The sequence below is a fragment of the Coenobita brevimanus genome, chromosome 112, assembly GCF_032717465.1.
Source record: "Coenobita brevimanus isolate Jiangsu-jjx chromosome 112, ASM3271746v2, whole genome shotgun sequence".
NCBI classification, from domain to species: Eukaryota; Metazoa; Arthropoda; class Malacostraca; order Decapoda; family Coenobitidae; genus Coenobita; species Coenobita brevimanus.
The window spans coordinates 17,254,481-17,262,748 of NC_137065.1; the positions used below are offsets into that span (position 1 = coordinate 17,254,481).

General features: G+C 42.8%; 1 non-coding gene across 1 annotated transcript; it reads right to left on the minus strand.

Moving 5' to 3' along the window:
- Positions 1-2,124: 2,124 nt before the first annotated feature.
- Positions 2,125-2,243, minus strand: LOC145418198 (5S ribosomal RNA). The gene has a single exon (XR_013900653.1). It is a non-coding gene; the product is annotated as a 5S ribosomal RNA (ribosomal RNA).
- Positions 2,244-8,268: the final 6,025 nt, after the last annotated feature.

Here is an 8,268-nt window from a genome sequence, read left to right on the forward strand (position 1 = left end):
GACAAACCAACAAACCAATGCAGGGTAAAACATATACCTCCTTGGCGGGGGTAAAATATAGGAAGAGAGGATAACTGCAGTAGGCCAGTTCGCCCATGCTAGGCAGCTCCTGCACGAGTGATTAAATTGTTAGAATAAGACAAGATCTGATATTGACAACTAGAGGGACACTCACAGAAGGCATACCTCTGCCAATGCTGGATCCGGATCCGCCCTCGAATTTATAGAATTCTTTCTTGGCCCATGGCCCACCATTCCACAAAATTTCATTGAAGATAATTGAAAATTTTTGGAGATACTGTGTGGTAGGATCCAGATCCGGTTCCGGATGCGCCCCCAAGTTTAATCAATTGTTTCTTGGTCCATGGCCCACAATTCCATTAAATTTCATTGTAAATCATTGAGAATTTTTGGAGATACGGTGTGGTAGGATCTGGATGCGATCCCAAATTTAATCACTTGTTTCTTGTCCCATGGCCCACCCTCCCACAATATTTTATTGAAATTCATTGAAAACTTTTGTAGGTATGGTGTGAACAAACAAACAAACATTTCCGGATCACAACAAAAATCTATTCCATTGTTCATTGGGCCATACCCTACCCCTTCAAATAATTTCATGAAAATCCTTTGATAACTTTTTGAGTAATCCTACTAACAGACAAACAGACAGACAGGCAGTCAGACAGACAAACGCAGGGTACAACATATACCTCCTGGCGGAGATAAATAATAGGAAACAGTTACTGTGCCAATAAATCAGTAACGAAAACACTGTTAGCATTCAGGCTTCTACGACAAGAGAGAGAGAGAGAGAGAGAGAGAGAGAGAGAGAGAGAGAGAGAGAGAGAGAGAGATCGCAGGCATTATGATGAAGTAAATAGAAGCCACAACGACGTATAATGGATTCGATCCCGGACCTAACCCAACCGAACCAGACCCGGTAACCTACCAGTGTTGACTGGTGTGGCTTCTGTCCGACCAGTGTTAGCAAAAGCTATTTATCTACCTATCTATCTTTCTATCAATCTATCTATCTATCTATCCATTACTTCAAAAAATTCATCAAATTATGTGAAATAAAGGCTAATAAAACACCTCATCCCACAGTACAGCAGGGCGGAAAGCCGACCATTTGACCTGATGACGGACGATTTTATTCAGCTCACAAACTTCCGACGTCCAGTGGGTTGAACGTGTCTATTGCCACTCGTCACTACTCCATCACCATCATCATCACCATTATCATCATCATTATCATCACGTCTATCATTTCCTTTATCAACACCATTGCCATCGTCACCGTTACCATCATCACCATTACCTCCATCATCATCATCATCATCTACACCATTGCCATCGTCACGGTCGCTATCATCACCATTACCGCCACCATCATCATCATCATCACCATTATCTACACCATCTGCCTCCTCCTCCTCATCATCATCATCACCATCTTAATCATCATAATGATCACCATTACCACCACCATCATCATTACCATCATGATCATCATCACCACTGTGCATCCATTCACAATATGATAGGTAATACGTAAAACTGAGCAATTAAACTGATAATTATAAAATAAAACAACAAGTCATCCCTTCTCTGCGATGCCGCCTTAGTCTAGTATGTTGTTGTTGTTGTTGCTGTTGTTTTTGTGTGCTACCAGGGTATTGTTTTCCTGGTACTAAAGCCTGCTGTTACTAAAGGGGTTAATGAAGGCTGTGTCTAACCCATCCACTTCCAAAATTCTCTCCATACCTGAGCACAGTCGTCTGGAGTTACCAAAAATATAACAAATACGTCATCAGACTGAAGGGATTAGATTAAAAGGAATAACTTGAATCTCATCACAAATTGTGATCCAAACCTGGTTCACAATCTGTGTCCAGATCCCGTTGCTGTTTGTCGGTGAGGCCTTGTGTTTGGTTTTACAACTGGCAGGTGACGTAGGGATTCCGGGGGCTGCAATGGTGGCGGAATGACGGTGTTTTTTTCATTCATTCATTGCCAGACGCCATGTATCCCAAACGGGGTGGCCAAGGGCTTAGAGTTAATTGTTTTACAGAGAGGGGCACTAATCCTCCACCAACCCCACTTGACACGTAGGGAGAACGCCAACAGCATCTGGTGTTCCCAGGCGGTCACCCATCCAAGTACTAACCAGACCCAACGTTGCTTTACTTCGCTGATAGGACGGGAAGCGGTGTACTCAACGTGGTATGGCCGTTGGCGCATAAAAGGCAACAGTGGTAGACAACTGGTTCTAGTAGTGAGGGTCCAGGATCAAAGCCACTTCGGTGTGTCGGACAGGAATGACGGTGTGGCCCATTTAATTGGACATGATTTGTGTGAAATTTGCTTGTGTCACTTTTTCATTTGTTTCTTTTCCTTTATCACCTTACCATCTGTACCTTCTCCCATTCCTTCCCTAGACTCGAAAAGAGTTGTGGATAAATGTGATGATGATGTTGATGACGTCGATGAAGAAAATACGCCAAGGGTTAGATTAGAAATATCCACCGAAGTCAAAAGATATAAACGAGTTCTTTAGAAGTAATGAAAAATGTAACTGTCGTTATCATACTGTCGGTATCTATAATGCACACACACGAGAGAGAGAGAGAGAGAGAGAGAGAGAGAGAGAGAGAGAGAGAGAGAGAGAGAGAGAGAGAGAGAGAGAGAATTATGCCCAAGAGAAGCGATCGTACAAAAGGAAAAAAAATGGGCTAAAGTGAAGAACAGTGACTTGAAATATAAAAAAGAAACCATCTCAGTACCCCCGGTTCGATCCCAGGCCTCACAAAGCAGACCCAGTTAGCCTATCTACCTGTGTTGGCTGTAGTGGTTTCTGTCTATCTTCCCTTTTTTGCTGTCTATTTATCTGTCTTTTCGGTATGGCATATATAGCAGGCTTTCTGAATGTATAAATGTATTTATCCACTTCTGTAACAAATACCGTAACTAATCAATGTATCTGTCATGATTTCCCCGTTCTTACTTGCTGGAATAAATCTCTCTGTTTATTTCCCAGAGGACATTCCAAGTGGGTGTTACTTGTCGTGTTTTATCTTCAGGCTCCTGTGACTCACTCTTACCTGAGTAAAATATCTCGCGTTCAGTGTAATACAATACTAGAGTTGTCCCCATCATGGTGGCTTTAACTACACCCGCGGAGGCCAATCCGTGTGTGTGTGTGTGTGTGTGTGTGTGTGTGTGTGTGTGAGTGAGTGTGTGTGTGTGTGTGTGTGTGTGAGTGAGTGTGTGTGTGTGTGTGTGTGTGTGTGTGTGTGTGTGTGTGTGTGTGTGTGTGTGTGTGTGTGTGTGTGTGTGTGTGTGTGTGTGTGTGTGTGTGTGTGTGTGAACAAAATAACTCAGCTTTATTCGATGTCGACCAAACTACGTTGAAGGGCTGAAACTCTTCCCAGGGGTTGACATATTATTTTTGAAAACAATAGATCAAACGGGAAGGTCACATGGCATGGTTATCTAAGAGGTTTTATCAGGTTTAACCTGATTTTGTTGGAACAGCTGAAAGGAATGTAATGAAGTGATTTGGCACTGAAAACCCTTGATCAGTGGTTAAGGCAACAAAGTCAAATGTTCAACTGCATTATTAAGGCAGGTCTTATGTGACATAAGATAAGCTTGGTGGAAGGGTTAACAGTCAGGCAAATATGATGCAGTTCGTTTTTTAAAACAACAGTTCAAAGGTGAAAGAAACAATCTATGGTCAACCCAAACCTCGTATCTTAATTTTGGCCCAAACATGATAGGAGTAAGTCGATTATATATAGTAAAAAAATCGGTCAAAGATCAAGGCGTCAAGTCAGTTCAAAGTTGAGCCCAAAGACCAGCTGAAGTGGGAGGGTGTTGCACTCTGTTAGTGTTCCTTCTTGTGTGATTGTATTATCATTTGCAGACTTAGACCAGCTGAAGTGGGAGGGTGTTGTACTCTGTTAGTGTTCCTTCTTGTGTGATTGTATTATCGCTCTCAGACTTAGACCAACTGAAGTGGGAGGGTGTTGTACTCTGTTAGTGTTCCTTCTTGTGTGATTGTATTATCATTTTCAGACTTAGACCAACTGAAGTGGGAGGGTGTTGCATTCTGTTAGTGTTCCTTCTTGTGTGATTGTATTATCGCTCTCAGACTTAGACCAACTGAACATAAGAACATAAGAAGAGAGGATAACTGCAGCAGGCCGGTTGGCCCATGCTAGGCAACTCCTAGAAGAGTAACTGAACTACTAGAATGAGATAAGGATAGCAAAGAAGAAGGCTCTCCCCCGCCCTTCAAACCCTCCAGCCGAAGCCGGCAGGAAAAATTCATAAAGAACATCACGCAGTATAGAAAAACTGGCGTGGAAATTTTATAGGAAAGTGTGAAAGAAGAATATAGACTATCATAGTGTATCCTACATGGGAAGGTCTCTCACCGTCCTTCTTCCCAACTTCCCTCTCTGCCTTCCCTTCACATTCGTCCCGTAGTGCGCTGAATGTATTTGTGGTCTTAATTTCCGATTGCTTCTTAAGAGAGAACTTCGTTGCACCCTTATGGACCAGTGTCCAACCTTCACCCTTTTTCTCTCTCTCCTCCAACATCATCTCCAACAATTCCCTCATTTGTGATTCTCTTGCCTGAGAACCTGTACCTCCAGCTTCAATTCGAGAAGCTCCTCATTTAACTGAAGGTATTCTTTCTCAAATCCTGCAGCGGAGACAGCTCTCCATAGAGGACGCCATCACGCATAAATTCACAGGGGTATCACAGGTCACTACAGCACACTAGCACAACACTATCACAGGTCACTAGCACAACACTGTCACAGGTCACTAGCACATCACTATCACAGGTTACTATCGCAGTTCACTACACCACACTAGCAAAATGCTATCACAGATCACAGCTAGCTAAATCAGGTACGCCAGGAGACGTCCGAACAGACTGACCTCACGAGAGCGACTCCTAAGTGGGAGGGTGTTGTACACTGTTAGTGTTCTTTCTTGTGTGATTGTACTATCATTCTCAGACTCCAGTGCTCAAAGTAAACTACATCAAATCACCTGCCATCAGGTGGAACAGGAGTATAAATGTGTCCCAACCAAAACACAGTTGAGATCATTTCCACCCTTTTCCGTAAGCTCAGTGGTTGCAATGGCCAGTGACTTCCTGCTTTTGTTCTGTGTTGTGATTCAAACGTTTGACACAGACCAAGAAAGGAATGGAGGGGGAAGATCAGGGAGCATATGAAGGAGGATGGCATGTTGTGCGTGTGAGTAGGGGTCTTTATTACGCAAGGAAGAAAGTAGGTAGATTAGGCTAGGGTATGCTGGGTCAAAGTAGATACAGTTAGGTTAGGTAAAGGTAAGTTAGGTTAAGTAAGTTGGGTGTCCAACGCACTGCTACAGCTCACAGCACCGCCATCTTCAATCACTGCTGATGACGCAACTGCTGACGCAATCTTAAAAAAAAAAAAAAAAAAAAGTGCCAGAGACAATATAGATACAAGTTGTTGGGAATAATGTATGTAGAAAGAAGGGTATACATAGATACCCTGTCGATTGGAATGCAAATATATATATATATATATATATATATATATATATATATATATATATATATATATATATATATATATATATATATATATATATATATATATATATATATATACTATGCTGGGTGGTACTATATGACAGGGGTTTCTGGCAGGGTTAAGTGTCCCCCAGAGTCCCCTATTCAAAATCACTTAATCAAGGCAGTCATTTCAGAGAGCTTCGGAGGGCCCAATACCTGCCCAGGGCCCCAACCAAATGGACAGATTCGCATGGCCATGTGGAATGTGAGAGGTGTGAATGAGGAGAGCAAGAGGGTGGAAGTGGTGAATGTGTTCAAGAGTGCGAGATATGCTGTGATGGCACTGTGTGAAACAAAGACGAAAGGGTGCGAAGTGGAGGAGTGGGAGGGTGTGAAATGTGTAAGATTGGGAATGAATCGGCGAGGAAGATGGATGGAAGGAGTTGCTTTGTTGATGAATGAGGTGTGGCAGAGTGGAATGAGAGACTACGAATGTGTCAGCTCGAGGTGTATGTATGTCAAGTTCAAGTATGAGAAGGTGAAAGTGGCAGTGATTGTAGCATGTGCACCGTGTGAGGACAAGAGTGAGAGAGAGAAAGAGTTTGGGATGAGCTGGATGAAGTAGTGGGAGAAATGCCCAGGAGATACAAGGTGATCATATGAAAGGAAGAGTAGGCACTGGTCCTGATGATGACATAATGGATTGTTATGGAGTACCAGGAGAAAATGATAATGGGAAGCGACTAAAGGATATGTCAGGAGAGGAGGCTGTGCATTTGTAACTCATATTTCAAACACCAAGATGCACATAAATATATATGGTATAGAGGGAACGGGGATCGTGTTGAAAGAAGCCTGATTGATTACGTGCTTGTAGAGAGATCGATGATGGGAATGGTTGCTGATACGAAGGCCGTGAGAGGACGCTGTGGAGGTCTGTCAGATCATATGACTGTAGTATGCAAGATCAAGCTGAGAGGAATGAGGTGGATCGGGAGAGAGAGGAGCAGTCAGGGAGAAACTCTGAAAGTTGAGAAGCTGAGGATCAAAGAAATGGCAGATGATTACAGAACCAAAGTAGAGGAGGAATTAGAATCAGTGAACTGGAATGAAATAGATCTGGACAGCCTGTGGAAAGCATATAGGGATTGCTTAATTAGGAATGCTAAAATGGTGTGTGGTGTGGCAAGAGTAACAACAAAGAAGAAAAGTATGGCATGGTGCGATGAGGAAGTTAAGAAAGCGGTGCAGGAAAAGAGGAAGAAGTGGCTACAGTGGTTAATGGATAGGGGTTCAGTTAAAATAAGAACTGAGTACACTGAGTGCAAGAAGCACGTAAAGAGACTAGTGAAGAGGAAAAAGAAGGAGGTAAATGATGATCTAGGAAGGAAAATGCATGCGAACTACACTGAAAATGGGAAGTTTTTCTGGAAGGAGTTGTTGAAATGTAGAAGTGGAAGCGGAAAGAAATGTGATGGTGTGAAGGATGTGGGTAGTAGATTATTAACCTATGGAGATAAAGTAAGGACCAGATGGAAAAAATAATTTGAAAGCCTGATGAATGGGAATAGAGAAAGCAGAGCGGCTGTAAACATGACTGGTGTTGGGAGTGTGCAAAGAAGGAATGCAATGCCAGGAGACGTGACAATCGCACAGGTGAAGAGTGCTGTGAAGCGGCTGAATAATGGGAAGGCAGCTGGGGTTGACTAGGTGTATGCAGAGATGCTTAAGTGTGGTGGAGAGAGTGGAATGAAGTGCTTGTTGGAGATATGTAAGAAGGCATGGATGAGTGAAAATGTGCCTGGAGAGTGGAAAATGGCTGTGACTGTACCCCTGTACAAAAATAAAAGTGAGCAAAGTTAGTGCAAGAATTATCGTGGCCTAACTTTATTGAGTGTGGTAGGGAAGGTTTATGGAAGAATTATTGTAGAGGAAGTAAGCGAGATATCAGAAGCCCTAGAGAGTGATGAAGAGGGTGGCTTTAGGAGTGGCAGAGGATGTGTGGATCAAATATTTGCACTGAGACAAATAGCAGAGAAGGCTTGTGAGAAGGACCATAAGGTGTTTATGGCATTCATGGATCTGGAAAAAGCATAAAACAAAGTAGACAGAGAGGGATTGTGGAAAGTTTTGCGCATGTACAGTGTAGATGGTAAGCTGCTAGGTGCTGTGAAGAGTTTTTATGATGGTAGCGAAGCATGTTTTAGGGTTAATGGGCATCTAAGTGAATGGTTCACGATCGGCGTGGGCGTGCGACAAGGTTGTGTGATGTCCCCATGGTTGTTCAATATATGTATGGATGGGGTGATGAGAGAAGTAAAAACACGAGCAATGGAAAGAGGGATGGCGTTGGTAATGAATGGTGATGGATGGAATATCTCAAATTTGTTGTATGCTGATGATGAAGTACTTTTTTTTTTTTTTTATGCGAGGAAGAAGGAACCAAAGGCCATGAGCCCGCAGTAACAGTTCCCTCTAAGAGAAAAACAAAATACAATAGACAGCCAAATTCAAGATCCGATCATTTTAAGATGCCTGGACACACTACGTTTGAAAGACTGGAGATCATAGGCAGCAGGAAATACAGACAGAGGGAGACAGTTCCAGAGCTGACCTGTTGCATAAATGAAAGACTGGGAGTAACGGTTAACTCTTGCATTAGAGAGTTGGACAGAAAAGGG